Source organism: Ambystoma mexicanum, chromosome 11 (assembly GCF_040938575.1).
Source record: "Ambystoma mexicanum isolate Mex_15411 chromosome 11, UKY_AmexF1_1, whole genome shotgun sequence".
NCBI lineage: Eukaryota > Metazoa > Chordata > Amphibia > Caudata > Ambystomatidae > Ambystoma > Ambystoma mexicanum.
Genome location: NC_090934.1, coordinates 731,346,424 through 731,365,886, shown reverse-complemented (window position 1 = coordinate 731,365,886; position 19,463 = coordinate 731,346,424).

The window sequence follows — 19,463 nt, the reverse complement described above, 5'->3', positions numbered from 1 at the left end:
GGTCCGAATGTAATTATGACTTGAAAATGAAAGATCAAGTATAATTAGTTCATAAGAACGCTCCCATCTCATTGTCGGAATTCAGACCCACAAGGGTGGCTCTGAAATGGCATATGGTGCGAGCTTCTTGTCGCCTTAGACTTAGTTCCTGGTTGCCCCCTCTTTTTCCGGGACGAATTTTGCTCAGACCAATAAATTTAATATTACTTTTGTCGTCCATTTGGTGATGTAGTTGCCAGTGTACTGCAAGAGGCAGTGTGGGATCTTGACTGCCTAATGCATTGAGATGTTCTTGTATCCTTATCCTTAGTTCACGTATAGTGCTACCCACGTATATTTTATGACACATGCAAATGATTGAGTACACGACAAATTTCGATTTACAATTGATATTGTCTTTGATCATGCTTGATGTACCAAAGCTATCTGTGAATTTGGTGGTGGGGTCATGTGCATGTTTGCCCATCGTGGACACCCCACATTTTCTGAATCCTGCGATTGTTGTCTGTAGCCATGTTTGTCTTTGGGGTTTGTCTACTTCTGGAAGCATAGATGGAATGATGTTAGACTTGAGTGTCCTGGCCGTCCGGTAAATAATTGCAGGGTGATCATCAATGTATTTATGGATATGCTCATCCAATTTGAGGAGGTGCCAGTTTTTACGTAATATTGTGCGTAGTGTTCCATTGTTGGTGCAATAGGTGGTGATGAATTTTACTGTTTCAGGTCTTTTCTCTGAACCATGTTTTCTAGGTATCAGAGTAGAGTCTCTAGTTATCTTGTGTGCTTTTTCAGATGCTGCTTTGATGTATCTAGCTGGTCTCGCAGAGGGTGAGCGCTGTCGGAAACACCCCCCGCAGCACGACGCATTGCCGCAAACGCTGGGATGACCTCCGTCTGATGGTGTGGGCCATCCTCTCAGCAAACCGCTATCTGGCCCTAGAGACAGGAGGAGGCCCAGCCTCACCCATAAAAATGATGCCCTGGGAGGAAACATGTGCGGAGATGATGGGCACAGAAGCCATCGAAGGTGTCGGCGATATGGATTGCGGTGATCCTTCATCAGCTGACGCAGGTGAGTGCCATGAGTGTAAACAGTACATGCATCCCTAATGCAAGTCATCACCAAGGGCTTGTCAAGCAGTCACATCATGTTTGGGTAAACCCCCCCCTCCAATGATGCCGTAACAACTGGGACCCAGGATGATGTCAGGTGCAAGGCTGACACCCGTATTGGGCATGCCACACAAAAAGCTGGTCAATGTCAGTCACCACAGTACTCCGCCAACATGAGTGACCCTGCCGACAGTATGCTTTTCCCATCCAAGCAAAGATCACAGTCCCACTCAGCACCCAAATGTCACCAAAACGCTGCTATCCCATCGTAATACCATTGTCTGGAAGTAATTCTGACCCCCAGATCATTGCTCATGCCGTCTCTCTCTTGCCCCCCACAGGCACCGGTCATGAAAGTGAGGACCAGGAAGGCACCCGGACAAGTACCTCCCGGGGCACAGGCAGGGGACCATGCACACCTGCAAGCAGGAAGAAGGCACATGCCACACCACCTGCCCCAGCAACCCCGATGGAGGGTACACAACCCCCATCCGCGGCCCTGGACATGCCTGCAGTTCTGCGGGACACATGCCCCACGCTGCACCATGAGGAATCGAGTGCGTCAGGGGAGAATGCTGCCATGTGCATCCTCGATGTGCCAGACAGCACCTCACCAAACACCATTGACAACGTGGAGGAGCCCAATGACTATGTACAGAGCCCAGACACTCCCTCGTACAGCCAGGTTGCCCATAGCGACCCTGGGACGAGTGACGGCCCAGGGCTCACAGGCGAAGGGGATACACCTGTCTGTCATGAGCCCACTTCGCCTGCAGGAAGTCCTGAAAGTCCTGCAGGCACAACTACACGAAGCCTGCCGACCACATCGCCCACATCGGCTGCAGAAACAGTGCGCTGCCAGCACCTCACGGGCATGATAGAGGAGTTTCTCCAGGACAACCGGGAATCAGGGTTGGTGCTTCATAATGACCTTCAGGCTCTGGGCGAGATCATCAGTACCAGCACAAACTGCATCTGTGAGATGCTTGGCAGGATTGCTGATGCCTTGGAGGCAGCACCCCCCAGACCACAGCCCCAGCAGGAGGTGCCACCCTCCCAGAGCCCCTCCACGCAGACCAGCCCCGTCCGTAGGTCACTGCGCACGATGCGCCGGAATGGAAGAGATGCCCCAGGCTCTGGCAGTGCCCATTGACCGTGCAGCCACACACATGTGGCCAATGCTGCACTGATGGGAACATTGTGGGGTTGTTGTGGGGGGAGGGTGAAGGGGGTTTGAGGGTATGTGTGAGAATTGGGGAGGAGGGTGAGGGGGGTGAGGGTGTGTGTGGGAGTTGGGGGGGAGGGTGAGGGGGTTGAGGGTGTGTGTGGGAGTTGGGGGGGGAGGGGGTTGAGGGTGTGTGTGGGAGTTGGGGGGAGGGGGAGGGGGTGAGGGTGAAGGATCTGTTGTACACGTTTGGACATCATCATACAATACACAGTTTGGTCTATCCTACAATACAGAGTGGACATTCATTATTGTGCATGTGTCTTTTAATGTCTCACAGTGCATGTAGTACATGTATCCCCACACCCAGTGCCCAATGCCCTGTCATCCTCACCCCCTCAGCTGACTTGTGATTCAGAAATATTGCTCGATCAATGCTTGTCGCACGGAACGTCCCTCCCGTGCATCGGCACCATGTTGCTGTTCTGCCATTCCTTCCTCCACCACCTCCTCCTCCTCATCTGGTGGTAGCAGTCCCACGTCAGGGGGCAGTGGCACGTTCCGACGGATGCACATGTTGTGCAGCATTACACATGCCATGGTGATCTTGGTCACCTTCTCGTGGCTGTAGATGAGGGCCCCACCTGACCGGCTGAGGCAACGGAATCGTGCCTTCAGAAGGCCGAAGGCCTGCTCTATGACCACCCGTGTACGGGTATGAGATCTATTATAGTCCTCCTCGTGCCTGTTTTGGGGGTTGCGGACCGGGGTCATGAGCCACGGTTTCAAAGGGTAGCCAGCATCACCTGCATGAGAGTGGAATGAAGGTAAGTGTTAGTACATTCATGGTGGAGAACTGTGCTAGTCTTACATTGCAGCGGGTGATGACTGGCCATGCACACATGTCCCTGGATACAGTCAACCCATTACTGGTCCGGCCATGTGTGCTAGCCAATGGAATTATGGAGGGGGTAGCTTCTCCCTGATGGGTCATGGTGCGCACTCATGTCTTGTTGCATGTGCATCGTTTATGCATGCAGCAGTGTTGGACTGCATTAATTGATGACTTGCGTAAAACCTGCTGTAAGGGTGTGTTGGTAGTAGTTGGTAGCATACCCTTCATTCAGCACTGATTCCTATCATGGTGATTGGCAGCTATCCTATGGAGGTGCCGAACCAGTCACACGCAGTAGGATCCCTGTTAGACTAACCTCTATGCACTCCCATGGATGACTGTCCTTTGTGTTGAGATGCAGGAGTCAGCGACATGGTGCTATTGCACTGCATGGTGCACGATGACCTTACGGTGTGTAAGGTCCACCGATGTGTGGTGCATGTGTCGTGGTCTTTGGCCAGGGTAACTGTTTGTCAGGTACCATTAGGTGTTGGCTCGTATTCACAACTGTGTTGTTAGGTGGTAATGTGGCGTGCCACTTGTCATGGGGCACAATGTTCTGTGAGGTGAACAAAGTACAATGGCGTTGACATTCCCTCCCGGGTGGAGTATGCATCCCCCCCACTTTCCCTCCCGGGTGGAGTATGCATCCCCCCCACTTTCCCTCCCGGGTGGAGTATGCATCCCCCCCCCCACTTTCCCTCCTGGGTGGAGTATGCATCCCCCCCCCACTTTCCCTCCCGGGTGGAGTATGCATCCCCCCCCACTTTCCCTCCCGGGTGGAGTATGCATCTCCCCCACCCCCTTTCACAGTGGGGTATGCTGACAACCTACTCAGAGCCCCAATGCACTGCCATGGCCCATTACGGTTACTCACCAAGCAGCCAGGTACGTTGTCCGGCATGTCGGTCCATGTAGCCTGGTAGTGTTGAGTTCCGCAGGACCAAGGAGTCATGAGTTGATCCGGGGTACCGAGCATTGCATTGTGTGATGGCTTTACTGGCATTACACACCATCTGGACGTTGATGGAGTGGTATTGCTTGCGGTTGCGATACGGCACCTCCATGGCATGAGGAACCACCAATTCTACGTGGGTGCAGTCGAGGGCACCTATGCAATTTGGCATGCCTGCAAGTGCATGGAAGGCAGCTTTGGTATCATATATCTCCTGTGGAGTCCGGGCGAGGCATATGTAGTCCCTTCTGTGCTTGAGGAGGGCATCCAGCACTTGGTTGAGTATCCGGGAAAATATTGGCTGTGAAATGCCATGCATGTGCCCCACTGTATGCTGGTAGGTGCCTGTGGCAAGGAAGTGGAGCACGGACACTACCTTTAGTAGAGAGGGGATGGCAGTGCTGATTTATATGAGGCTCACTATGTCGGTATGTATCAGGGCCACTATGGTGGTTATGGTGTCCCAGTCAAGCCGGTACTGGGTGTGGATCTGCTCTGGTGTGAGGTTGAAGGGGGTGGCTCTGATGCGGGGAATTGGGGGGTGCCGGCGTGGTAATGGTGGCTGCACCGGTAGGGCATGCTGGCCCTGTCTCACCCTCCTTCTCCTCCTGTGCATCCTTTGTGGTGGGGGCTGTGGTTGCTGTGGTTGCTGTTGTTGCTGTTGTCGTAGTTGCTGCCTTGCAAGCAGGGCCTCCAGCTCCAGGAATACTGCTACAATTGGTATCATCTTGGTGTGGGAGGGGGTGTGGTGTGTGGGTGTGCTCCTTTTGTGCTGTGCCAGACTCTATTGCCTCCACCTGTGCTGATTGGGTGCACCTGTTCCTCTTCCAAACACTGATCAGGGTTGTTAACACCTTCCCCGCGATGCCGGTATTAACGCCATGGCGGTAAGGTACTTTGCGCCCTTGTGGAGGTCGTTATTTCCGTGTTCGCTTTGCTTGGAATCGGAGATGGTTTACGCCTTCCCGTTATTTCCGCGATGGTGTGTCGGGCGCGCGACACTGGTCCGTTATTTACGCCATCGTAGTTTACGGTGGCGTAAATAACGGTGTGGCGGGTCAGAATGGCCCGTAACGGTAAAGGAAGTCGTTATTCCTTTACCGGCCTCGTTTTTCCCTTAACGCTGGACTCGGAATGACCCCCATTGTCTTGGTAGACTTCACCAGTGCTTCCGACCTGGTGGGGCGGGACATATTGTGGCTTAAGCTAAAAGAAATGGAGTGCCCTAGCTGGATATTAAACATCTTGATAGCCCTGCATAGTAACACCTCCACAAGGGTTCGCCTTAACGACAGGGGGGAGGTATCAGAGGAGATCTGCACTCATATAGGAGTCAAGCAGGGATGCGTAACAGCACCCATGCTATATAACCTATATATAGCAGACCTACTAGACCGTATGGCATCTAAATCAAATTGCCCACCGAAATTGAAGGAAACTCCTATTACGGGAATGCTATATGCAGACGACCTGATCCTATTTGACCGTACTCTATCCGGTATCAAGAACCTACTTAATGAACTTCAGGTCTATTCAGCACAACTGGGATTGGTCATAAACCTGGAAAAAACAAAAATAATGGCTATTGCAAGAAAAGGGCCAAGGCGGTCTGGCATTGATACCAATCTGGGAACTATTGCTGTGGTGGAGCAATACCCATATTTGGGGCTGGATTTCAAGGCGCTATCAGATTATGAAGCATTATTAGAAATAAAAAAAGGAGAGCTAAATTGCTCACCCTCCAGGCCTGCAGATTTGCTAAGGGGACTGCAGGTTTTATTATGGCTGGTATTATGAAGCTGTACCAGCAGTGCTTTGTTCCTGCAGTACTATATGGCTTGGAGGCCTTAGCAATGCAAGACTTGACGTGGTTAAATACACTAGAGGGCCACTATTGGTGCAGTGTCTTTGGCTTGGGACCCTCTTGCTCAGTACAATATCTGAGATTGGAACTGGGACTAATTTCCCTGAGAGGGATGGCACTGCGAGCACGAGGTTCCTTCTACCTGAAAGCCTTAGCAAATCCTCGATGTAAATTGCTTAAGTTGGCAGGACAAAGTTATGACCTTGAAAAACATCCTAGGGGCGGCTCATATAAAGATTTGAATGAATCATTGTTTGTGGAGATTGACTGGCCTCATGAAAAGCTAAAACATTTACCATTTAAACACCAGAAAAGATCATTCCTAGATAAGTTAAATAAGTGGGACTGGTGTATGAACACAGATCACCTAATTACACTTAAAGGCTATGAGGCAGTCTCCCACGTCACCCATAGATATCTAAGACCCCAACTGTACCTACTATTATCCCCAGCGCCCGAAGTTAGACGATTTCCCCTGCAATTGAGAATGAACCAGCTACCGGTTCTCACGATCATTGGGCCAAGGTTAAAAATTCCCCGAGAGTCCAGGACCTGTAGAATTTGTCAGGTATCTGGAGTACTTGAAACAACTCGGCACGTTTTAACACTTTGCTCAAAACTTGGTTCGATATATATGAACGCTTATGAAAAATGGGTTCATAATTATGAGGCGATAAAAGATGAAGTTGTCTGGTATGGATGCCTGAACCCAGTTGCCTTAAGTCTACAGCTAGCTCTTTTTAGGGTATGGAATCAGATAAAGCCCTTACTCCAGTGATAATAAGTCTCCCACTCCTGAAATAAAGTGATACCCATGGGCTTATGACTTTCTGTTATTTGGGGATAGTGAATCCAATGATAGAACGAATGAATGATTGATAATTCTACATCATATTGTATGTTTGTTCTATATTATTCTTATCTACTTTCTATAGGGCACTCTCACGACTGTGGAATTTTTTCTCATTATTTAGGTTGCTGTTATGTGATTTTATGGATTTTATGTATTTTATGTATATTTTTCTGTATAGAATTTAATTGAGCTGATATGTATGATTTGCTTGTTTTGAAATGTGTATAAAAATATATGAGTTGTGTAAAATCCAATTCCTGGATTGAAGATTTAAAAAAAAAAATTAAAAAAAATAACGATTTATCTGTATAGGATATTTCCAAACACTCATGAACATCCTGCTGCAGAGCGTAAATTTTATGTCCAGCGCACATTTGTGAAAGTGTTGTTTTAAACACATTTTCACCACTATGGCTGTGAAGGCCAGAATGGTTAGGATACCAGCCCAGGTCACAACTGTTGTAACCACATAGTCTTTAACACTATCTGTCTCCATCTTCAAGGTACATTGCGTACACAGTCTATTATTGAGATTCCCAAGGTTATTAATTTGATTTTAGCAGTAAACACAGTAAATATTGACAGTGTCTGCTACAGCTTGGCTCTCCTCATTGCCGTCCTGTCTATCTGCTAGAGGCTGTAGACAAAAACAAAAATGCATGATTTTAACTCCTGGTTTGAATGTTGCACCATTAAAAGGTACAAACGTTAGTTTTAAAAATATACCCACCGGATGGCATGATGTATGTTATTGATGCTCCATGTTCTTCTGTATTCCCCAAATGTTCAGAGGGTTTGGGTCACTCACCCCCACCTCAACTCTGTCATTCTTCATGATCATAGATTAGTATCCATTGTCTTCAGACTCCATGTTACCAGGTTGCATATCAAAACATGATGGTACTGGCTCTATGCCAATGGGCTGCTCGAGAACCACGGCATCAGCACCAGTAACCATTTCCAAACTAGCCATATCTTCGGCTGCACTTGCCAGAGTGTTTTGAATGACATCTCCAACAGACAGTCCCTTGACATTGGCGATGAGAGGCAGCTGGCTTCTCATACAAAGTGTAGCCATGTTCTCATTGAGCTCCTGATCTTCACGGTCGGCCATCAAAGCCTGAGAGTTAACCATTGCATCAAGAATGTTATATCTTCTCCTAAGGCAATACGGTAAATAACTATCATCGGGATTGCTGGGGCTGCTGCAGGCTGTTTCCTCCTCATCGAAACAGAAGATGTTCATAATTACAGTTTCCTTGACACCACGCTGGCTAGCCTCAAGAAGTCTGAAGAGTGCATGTGTTTTCAAGGCCTACAGTAACAGCTATGCATATGCACTGTGAGACCCCACCCCTAATAGCATCATAGCCTTATGACCGCCCATAGACATATACTTATTTATATCAAATCCATTGGGGTTCTCATCAAATTTATATAAAATTCAGATAAAATGTATATAAATTATTTTTGGGAGGGGTAACCGAATTACATTTCTTTGGGTTTGGGTGAATCTAGACCGGAAGTACTAAGTGAACTGGAGCCTTCTTTTATTGAAATGTTCTGAAGTTAAAGAGAAATACAAAACAAAACCTGTTCAAGTAGGTTAGCCCTCACTGAAATTTACTAGAATATATACTTAGTTGATTTCACTAATAGACACAGGGCAAAGTGGCATGTGCTGGTTAGTGTGAGCAGCCCACCCTTCACTATAATAATCTATTGTAGTTAATAGCGCAGGAGACACAACCACCCATTTTTGTGGTGCTAAATTGAAGTTCTAATGTTGAAGCCTCTTTTCAGGGCAGCATCCTCACTACATACTTTAATTTAAGATTCTGACCTAGGTTTCAACTCAACATATACATGGTGAAAGACATTTTACAGGTGTGGGTTGGCTGTAACATTCAAATCTAAAACCTAATGCAACAAATATAGAAATTGTTTATGTTCTGCTGCATATCAAGTTGTTTTACAGGCCATATCAGTAAATGTATGCTCTAATGATTGAACGTATGATTCGACCCATAGAATGTCCCTGAAAATAACCACCTCAAGTTGTTTCCTGTTAGCAGGAATGTTGTGTGGGGGAATAAAACACTGAATTTCGAATTTTATTTCCTGAAGGCTACATGATTGACTTGATAAATGATGGTGGTGTCCATCATAAGCGAGTGGCATTTGTGGGGTGCTTGGACTGTACAAGACCTCCTCTCAAGCTTTGGTGCGTTTCGGGTTTAGAGAAGGTTCTTGTTCAATGACCACAAGATAGGACAAGATAGATTGTTCTGTATTTTGTATCTGAGTTATTTATGATACTCTCTATGGATATATAGAGGAGGAGCCAAGTGCCTCTACCGGAAGTCCCGCCGCCATATTGCCTATATGTTGGAAACTGGAAATTGCGACATGCACAACGGCAATAATGGTACCTATACTGCCAAAAAGTCCTTGAAACAAGGTATCCATTGAGAAAGCCCTAAATGATGTACCCGCAAAGAAAGGACAGTCTTCTGAAGGAAGTTCCAGAAGAAGTGTGAAAATGAATGAAAGAGAAGACTGATGACATCACGTGAAGCAGAAAAGACACACCCGGAAGAGATGCCAATGAAGAGAGTACATAGACCTTATAGAAACTAATGGCGAAGTAAAGAATTGAGCAACATTTCATGAGCAAAAGAAAGATTGCATGTGCGGAGAGCAGTAAAGAAAATGCAAGCCGTTTTATAATTGTACAAATGCTGAAATGCAAGTAGATTAAGTAATCATAAGGCTGGCTATACGTAGTGAATAGACAGCAGCCAGTGCCACCAATATATATATGTTTGTGTATAGAATCTGGATGTTCCATGACGCATTTTAGCAAACTAGGAACCCATGAACAGAAGGGCTGAAAGTGTGGCGCAGTTAAAGAAAACAGCAGACATTGAAGGAAGATTCGAGAAGGCTTGTCTGGCCCGGTGTCAAGGGTTGTGGCAGCCAAGAAACTGGTTATCTGTTCGAGAAGATACAATGAACGTGAGAAGCGAGATGAGCTCCTGTTGAGGTGTAATGAAAAAACACTAGAAGTACCAGATTTTATTCATTCAATAGCGTTAAATGCAAAGGAGGAGCTCAAAACATGGTCTCCTGTCACATGGTCAAGTTGAAAATAGACTTTGGGCGAGCTGCACTGAGACCAGAATAATAAGACCATGCTCACACTCCCTTCAATTCTCAGGTGCAGTGATACTTGCAAGGCCGAGTTCAAAGGACTAATTGAATGGTAGACAGTAGGAGTGATGATGGATGTTGGGCTTATTGGGTGGGGAGGTATGGTCAAGTCCAACCCTCCAGCACCTGTGGTACCAGCTTGCGTGCTGCTAGCGACTGGAATATTCCAGAAGGGTACAAGCATGCTGACCAAATGTAGAGGGCCACCCAGCAGAGAGCCCTATAGTTTGAAAGAAACATAATATATTTCTATGACACAGAAGATGACTTGCACTAGGGGTGGGAATAGCTGTCCACCTGATCTTAAAGACCCAATCACGATCCCAGACCCCATAGAAAGTATACTTAGATGTTTCCCTTAAACCTGTCATAAACCCCCGTAGGGTTTCGCTTATTTTGCCACGTAGTATGATGTCATGTATGACAAGTTTTTGCTACAAATATGTATTTTCTTATGTGAAACATAGAGAGAATGCTTGTGCGGCATCCGTTGATGCCCGTTGTACTCCCTGTTTTAGATACTTGTTAATAAAACAGCTAAAGATTTGCCAACTTCCTGAGTCGGTCTGATTATTGGTGCGAGAGTAAGATCTGCATCCCATCCATCCTATAGAGCGGCAACTCTCTTAAAAGGGCTACGGGTTCAGATACATTTGGGGTGAGGTAGACTTCCATGAAGATGATACAGGCATTGCCGGTGAACCAGTGTAGTAAATTCAGGGTTTCTGAGACTGAATCCCAGAGCTTCTTTAGTCTTGGTATGTGTTCTGAAGCCCTAGCAGACAAGGGGTATGTTGATTTGGCAGGTTTGGGTAATGTGAGTTGAGTTAGTATAGCTGTGTCAGCAATAGATGATGGTCTCTCTAGGATGAGAGAGTTGATGTATTTGTGTAGGTGAGTACATCTCCTCTGGGCACTGAGAGTGCTTTATGAGCTGATGATGACTCCAAGGCTTTCGAATTTTGTTGTGGGAGTGACCTAAAGGTATTAGTGAACAGCAGTTTTGTTTCACATTACTGGGTTTCACAAAACGCCTTTGTTAACTGGTTGAAAATCAGCGGTTCTCAGCTGTGAACTTTATTTTATTTGTTGGTGATGCATTGGTTTAATTGAGAGATGCTAACAGTTTGGTGTAAGAGTGATGCTTGAAGGGCTAGACACAAGACCACACAGGAGCTGGGCAGGAAAAGGTGGAGGAAGAGAAGTGTGAGGGACATTTCTGGTTCATGTTTAAAAAGTGCCACTGATCCTTTCCACAAGATATCATTTATTGTTTTAATTTGACTACAATAGACTTTGGTGGCAAAATATAATTCAGGGGTAAACATCACACCATTTATATGTACCGAAATTGTGTAACAAAATGTTTGCACCTATGGAAAGGTGTAGAAACATTATACCTCTACTAAAATTCAGTGCACAAGCTTAATTAAAATCAGGCACTCATTTTTTTTTCAATTGGGATAAAAAATGGATTTAAAAACGTTTATTTGAGTTTCAGAAACCTATTTTCACTAATACATGTCGTTTCTTCTGTGATGGATAATTTGACCTTCACAATTTCAAGAAAATAACTACACAGGGATGTATAGTGTACCTTGATGTTGCTTTATTCTGGCAATAACCATGGTTCCTTTTAATTGAGGAAAATATGTCTTATGGGGAAATGCATTAGAATCAGATACCCCGTAAAGTCTCAAAACATCCAATTCCATTTTAGAATCCTATTGTCTAATAGGTTTGAGCAAGATCAGAACATGCTTGCAAGCGGAAACCATTAAGTTATGATTGCCACCAACAGCTGTTATAGTGATTGTCAGGAGTCTGATTATTCTGAAAAAAGATCTCAATGGACTGTGGAGTATTTTCAATCACATTAGTAGTCGCATTAAGGTAAACATGATTAATACTAGTGTACTGACTGATCCGTGTACTTGGGCTGATGAGACCAAATAGATGTAGTCAAGACTTGCCAACAGTCTCCTAATTACATAATTCCATAACTATAAAGGGGTGCTACTGGATTGTACAATTATTGATGGATGCCTGAACCTGTTCATCAGTTCACACCTTTCCTCTGGGCTCTTATGTAGCGAATCTCCTTCCAGCCCAGATTAATGCATGTTCCTTAAAGTGACAGTTGGCACTGGGGAGCATTCCTTAAAGTGAACACGTTTTGATAGTTATCTTTTGATACTCCAGCACTGGAATTGTTGTTTAGTTGCCTCATCTTTTCTGTAAACTCTAAGACAAGACATGTGTCTGACTGCTCTCTCTAAGTAAGAACATTGTCCCTTATAGAATAATTAACCTAATTTCAGAAACCTCCCCTGAGGGATTCTGGTACTCCACATTAGGATGAGGGCATTGATGTAACCATTGATTTGGACTGTAGCTCTGGATTTGTTGGTTATCAGAAGTAAGAGGATGAATGTCTCCTCTTTCACCCTGGGACACCTGTACAGACCCAGTAATGCTATGTTTCCCACGTACTTGGGACTTATGTAAAATTCATTATTTGCATTGTTTTGGGGAGCATTTCATGTACTATGTGCGATTTCTCTCCATCCCCCTGGGCTTTTAACAACATGTGGGAACGTTTTGGGGTTCCCTTCTTCTATTCCCAGCTCTGGGTTGTGGTAAATGCATGCATTTTCTGAATGCAGTGGTCAGAGGATACTTTCTTGTATTGGCGGGTTACGTCTGGGGCCATTTGCTTGTTGTACTGCACAAACCACAACGGGCTGGTTATTGTCCACTTTCTTCATTGAAATCGCTGGCAATTTATTCCATAATATACTCTAGAAACCTGCAGTAAAAAGCACTGAGGAGAAAGGGCGAGCTGATACTGTTTGGCTGTGCCAAGTGAAGAACTGTACTAACCTGCCTTCTACAGTCCGTGTTTCCTGCTGGAGGTACCTTGAGGTAACTGGAGGTGCATGTGCCTTTAAGACTCCTAGTGGGTCAGACCATAAAAGGCCACCTCCCACACACTTGCGGCGTAAGCCCTGAGGAGAAAGGACGAGCTGCTACTGTTTGGCTGTGGCGAGTGGAGAACTGTACTAATCTGCCTTCTACAGTCCGTATTTCCTGCCGGAGGTACCTGGGGGTACCTGGAGGTGTGTGTGCCTTTAAGACTACTATTGGGTCAGACGATTAAAAGCCACCTCCCACAGCCTTGCGGTGTAAGTCTTGAGGAGAAAGGGCGAGCAGATACTGTTTGGCTGTGTCGAGTGGAGAACTGTACTAACCTGCCTTCTACAGTCCGTGTTTCCTGCTGGAGGTACCTGGAGGTAACTGGAGGTGCATGTGCCTTTAAGACTCCTAGTGGGTCAGACCATATAAGGCCGCCTCCCATGCCCTTGCGGCGTAAGCCCTGAGGAGAAAGGGCGAGCTGATACTGTTTGGCTGTGGCGAATGGCGTGCAGGGTCAGTGAGGAAAGCGTGTCATCTTGCAAACTACATAATGTCAGCTGAGTCAGAGCCGGAGCTCGCGGTATTGACATCACCACGGACTAGAGCGCAGACAAAACGCTCTGTCAGACAAGATGAACGGACATGCAAGCACTCCAGGCAGCAGCAAGTAAGTCGTTATTACTTGTGTGCTTCGGTCATTGAGGACTTATGTAAACCCGATGCTCAAGGTGAGTTAGAGTCACCAGGAATCGTGGTAAACATTGCCAATGACTTAAACAATCCAAGTGGCACTTTGCCTAATGTCACCCTGCACAAGAATATGGTAATTGACAACCCTCCACAGGTTCACTCTTTGCTGCCCACTGCACCCCAAGTAGTTTCCCTCCTTGACCAAACCGCTGATGGGCTTACCTCGGCGGCAGCAGTGGTTTTGGAGGGCCTGCCCCGGGCGTCGGGTCGGGCTGCTGCGGCACGCCCTCTCGGTGGTGCGGGGGGCCTGTGTGTGGGCGTTCAGTATCTGTATGACTTGGCGCGATCGGCCGCTTCTTTCTCCTCCCCTGCTTTGGCGTTTGCGGACGCGGGGCTCGTCGCTGACATGGAGGGGCGTGGTTTTGGTGCGGCCGCATCGCATAGCGCTGACGAAGATACCGACGTGGGCCAAGCCCAGTTGGGCCAGTTGGGTCAATGCTTGGATAGCCTTGACGCTTTTTCTTCGCACTATAAGGTGCCATACACTTACTCTATTCCCTGTCTATCGGACAGCAGCACGTCAATGGGCGTTGTTAAAATTTCTTGCCATCAAGAAGCGTCTCATGCAAGCAAGAAAATTGTATTGGGTACAACACAAGTTTCATCCATGTTTGAAAACCTCAACGAGTCTCAACTTCATGACACGGTGTTCGATATAGCCCCATTATTGGATATTTGCACAGCCCCCACAGCAACGGCACTTACTTCTTCTACATCAGCAAATGGGGACTCAGTTGCACCACACAGTGGATCTGTCAGGACGACAATATGGTTGGAAGGGTCCATCCAGATAGGAGAAACTCATTGGAGGTTGTAACGAATATCTTGCAAAATCTACTGGTGATAAACAAAGCTCGCTCAAGAAAACAACTTCAAGCCTCGATCCTTAAAAATGATAAAAATGTAAAAACTGCCTTGAAAAGAAATTGTAATAAACTTACTGACGCGAATGAAGACATATGGGGGTCGGTAAATCGCAAACGTGCTAGAACGGCAGAAGTTGTGTCCACAGGTAACTCAACTCAAATGTCACCTGTAAATGTACTGGAATCTCAGAAAAGGTTCTCAACTCATTCCAACTCTAACCAGCACTCGAGTCTTTGTCGATCAAAAAAATTGCATCATCAACCTAGTGCAGGGTTCTCTATGGATGAGTCCTCATCTATGGACTCATCTTTTGTCGATCAACCATTTCCTAAAATCAGAGGGCCAACGCGCTCACTGGCCATTCCACACGCCCTACTGAAGTGCTAAGGAAAGGCACGAGTGACCGAGTGGCCTCATGTGTGCATGTACCTATGAATGACTTGCAAGCGACTTTGATATCTTCAATGTCTATTTCATTGGTGCCCTTCACCAAACTTTACGAGGCGATAAATGAAAACATAAAAGATGTTACAACCTTAGTAGCCTTAATGAATTCAAAATTGCTGCATTTAGAGGAGCTGCACAGCTTGCATAATAACAAACAAATTTGCTGGCAGCCCTTTCTTTCGGCAAACGATCAAAAACGCAATGATACTATCGATAAAAAATGATTTGCGGAAGTGGCAAAAGAGGCATTGTCCCTCTTCCGTAAGAACCACATGGACACAGTAGCATTTGAACAATCTAACCACTTAAAAGTCCCGTGTATGACACCAATGGACCAACCTCTGCCCCCAAAAGACACAGCCTCTGTTGCTAACTCTTGCAGTGGGTTCGGAGGCTGAAGTCTCAAAACAATTGCTAACTTTCCCAGAAGAAAACATAGACCAGAAGGCCAATAGCCCGCAGGTTCTAAGAACGGTATTCTAAGAGCGGTATTCTTGATTCCAAAGCCCTTTGAGCCTCAGATGGGTGTACAAATGGGCCCCCTAACTGATGGCACAACACTATCTCTAGTTAATGGTGACTTAGCCTCATACAATCCCACATTAGAACACCCTGCAGAAATTTCATTCAATACCGCTTTTCACCAATCAAGAATCTCTGCCAATCTAGCACGGCTCAATGTTCAGGTTGCGGGTGGTTCTGCACTTCAATTAACAGCTCCGGACTTGGTCACTTATAACAAAGCTGTGGCTGTTGACTTAGTGAAGTCAGCATGTATGTTTCCTATATTTTGTGGTGCAGATTTCGTCCCTCCGAAAATCATGAATCAGAAAAATCATCAGTTGCCGCCAACAAAGAAGTCAAAAAATCTTCCAGGGTGAAAGAAGACTCAACTACGTGGTGCAGGAACATTTTTGCGAAATAGCAACGTGATACAGATTGTTGAGAAAGCAAACAACACGCAGTCACAACCTCAGGTACTAACTAATGCAACTGACAGCACTTTGGTTGTTCCACCAGTTGTCCCACATGAAAATGTAGTGATTCACATTGATGACGTTACACAGGCTTTCCAAGATGATCTACTGGAACTGTCTGTGTACTGTCTGTAAACGCATCGGCCGAGCCTCAACCAGAAGAAATGAACATCACAAGAGTGATTGTCTTGCCTGAGGCTCAGCATGAGGTTCTACCCGCAACTCGTCCAGATGGGACTAGAATGAATTCTTAGATGAACCAGCCCCTCTCTATAAGAGACCCACAAAATAGATATGAAGTTCCTAAAAGCGGTAGATCCTGTTCAATAATCCCAAAATCTGCTATACTGCCACAAAGATTCCTTGCTACTGCGAGCCCTGCGGTTATTACGCTACAGGAAAAAAGAGAGTGGCTAGCAGTTGGCTTACAAATTAATCATCCTGGCATTCTGAAGCCGTTTCGACTGTCTTTGGATGCTGCCAGTTTGGAACGGGCGAAGAACTCTCCAAGTACTTCAACTTCGTCATCATCATCATTAGTCTCACGAAATGTGGAAAGACAGCAGACGAAAACGGCTGGCAAGTGACAGATAGTAAGTAAAGGGCACGACATGGATCGACATCTGGACTACACATTGGTGGTCAAACTTATGTTGGAGAGAGTACAGTCAGGCGATAAGCTGATTCTGAATCGCACCAATGTAATAAAACTATTACATCATATTCCACGATTACGTGCACTTGGCTCTCATGACATAAACATTGTTGAGGAAAATCGTAACGATAAGGTTGTACTGCACGTGGAATCTAACATAATTGCAAGTACTATTCTTGAAGCTGGAGAAGATCTATTGTCATTGGGTTTTGATATTTTCAAAATAATGGATACTACCATCAAAAAAATGAATGAGAACACGTCAGCAACTGCGACAGTTCTAACAACTCACGACACCCAATTCAGTACACCTTCGATGAAATAGCTAACTTTCCTGGTCGACCGACCATCTACTGTCCAGACTCCGTAAATTGATCCTTCACAACAAAATGGTCCATTATCGTCTGACCCCCACAATGTTTTCTTTGCCGAGCCGCTCTTAGAACCAAGATCCAGTCCAATGGACAAAATTCGTATACCATAAATGGTCATAGAGCCGCTGACAATAGTGAGATCAGCGAATATTGACGCTCAAGTTTGCATCTTTGCATCATGGAACACGCGTGGTTTTCTCCACCTACTAAATAATAACTGGCTACAAGATATCCATCTTGCTTGTCTACAAGAAACTTGGATGAGCGAACTACCTGTCTCTTCAGAGTTTGAATGCGCTCTTAATCCTGCATGCAAGGACGAGAAGGAGCGTCCAATGGCTGGCCTTCTAACCATGATTAAGCAATCCTCAGGCTACCGCTTAATGAAATCTATTAACTATTCACCGTACATTCAAGTCTCGGAGATAGGAAAGATCAACCTCTCAAAAAACGCGGTGGATGTGATCCAGGTGATAAACCTATATTGGAACCATTGCAGAGCAGGTACCTATTCATTCATCGATCAAGTTTCAACAATTATCGACAATCTGTTAGAATCCACACAAAGGTCTGGAATAGTGGTATGCAGAGACTTAAACATTGATTATTTCAAGCCTCAGCAATCAGACAAAGCACAATTAGCAAAGGAATGGATGGAAGAACTAAATGTACGAGGATTATCAATGCTAAATGGCAGCACTCAAGGCGACGAACCTCCGAATTCAACATGGCAGCGTGATGACCAATCATCCACTATTGATTACATCTTTACATCTGACACACTGCACTCACGTGTGAAATCTCTGAAAGTCCTTCCCATGAGTAACAGTAATCATGAAATGTTGCAAATGGAATTCTTAACAATCGAAACTGATACAGGGGCTAAATGGTCAACGAAGGTTCATGTTGAAGCCAACCAACTAAGACTGAGGCTGAATGAATCAGAGGTTGCTCATTTATGTAATCGATTTAAGACAGAATGCCGGGAGGTTGAATATGCCTCATTACTTTCCCAGTTCAAATCAAAAAACATTGGTCTAAAACAGCTGTCCTTCACAAAGAGCCATTGTTTTGATCTTAAGGTCTTGCAGCCAAAGAGAGTGATGTGAGATGAGATTCGCAGGAATAATCAAGGGCCACTGTGTGAAAGAACTCCAAGAAACAGAGCATCGGAACAAAACTACAAAAACTGGATAAAGGGTCATAAACATCATCTACAAACACAGAACGCTGAGGCAATGATGAAAATCTTAAAAAATAAGAACAGTGGAGAGTTCTGGCACATTATTAACAGCATGGAAACATTGCAGAGTGCACTGCAAGCCTGTTTGGTGACCGAGTCGGAGTGGTCTTCTCATTTCGAGACCTTATATAGTAATAATAATGACATCCTATTATCATCTGTCCCTAATGAATCACCATGGGACTTAACGTTCTCGAAAGATGAAATCCGAGACATCATAGTAAAAGCAAATAACCCGAGGGCTCCCGGCCCAAATGGGCTGACAAATTTCACCATTAAACAGTTCCCAGACCTCTGGGCTGACCTGTGTCTCGAATTATTTGAGCGAATAAATCTGCAACGCCAGTCACCCACTTCATGGAAAACTGCCATAATTGTACCAATTTTTAAGAAAGGTGATAGAACCTCCCCAAAAAACTATTGCCCAGTGGCATTGCTGGATGTCTTGGGAAAAATGTATGCATCTGTGCTTCAAAAAAAATGTATCAAATGGGTCCAGACAGCAAAACGAGTAGACGAAAGACAAGCAGGTTTCGTGAGAAACGTTGGATGCTCCTTAAATCTACTAATCTTGAATCTGTTGAAGATGGAAGCGTTACGCACTAAAACAAAAGTATATCTTGCTTTTGTCGTTTTTTCCAGTGCGTTCGACATGATAGACCGAGAGATACTCTGGCAAAAGCTGGCTTCTTGGGGTTGCCCTGCTGGCTTGTTAGAGGCAATTAAAGAGCTGCACACGGAAACCACAATCAGAATTCATTTTGACCAATTGGGCAACCTGTCCGCTCCGATTAAGACGCACAAGGGTGTGAAACAAGGCAATCTTCAGTCTTTTCATTTCAGACATTGGTGTCACAATAAATGCTGTGCGAGCCTTTCCACCAAAGCGCCACCTGTCGCAAGTTAGCTGGTTGCTTTATGCGGACGATTTGGTCATACTAGACATAACCCCTATCAGTGTGCAAAGAAAACTCGAGGCAGTGCAAAAATATGTGATTCAAAATAAATTGAAAATCAATGCAACTAAAAGTGAAATCTTGTTGCTTAAAAACCTAAGTGCGACACAACACTCAACAGATGCAAAGTTTGTTTGGAAGTTAGGCCACGACGCTTTACGCATCTCTAAAAGTGTAAAATACCTAGGCATGCTGTTAAATTCCAGAAAGTTCTCAC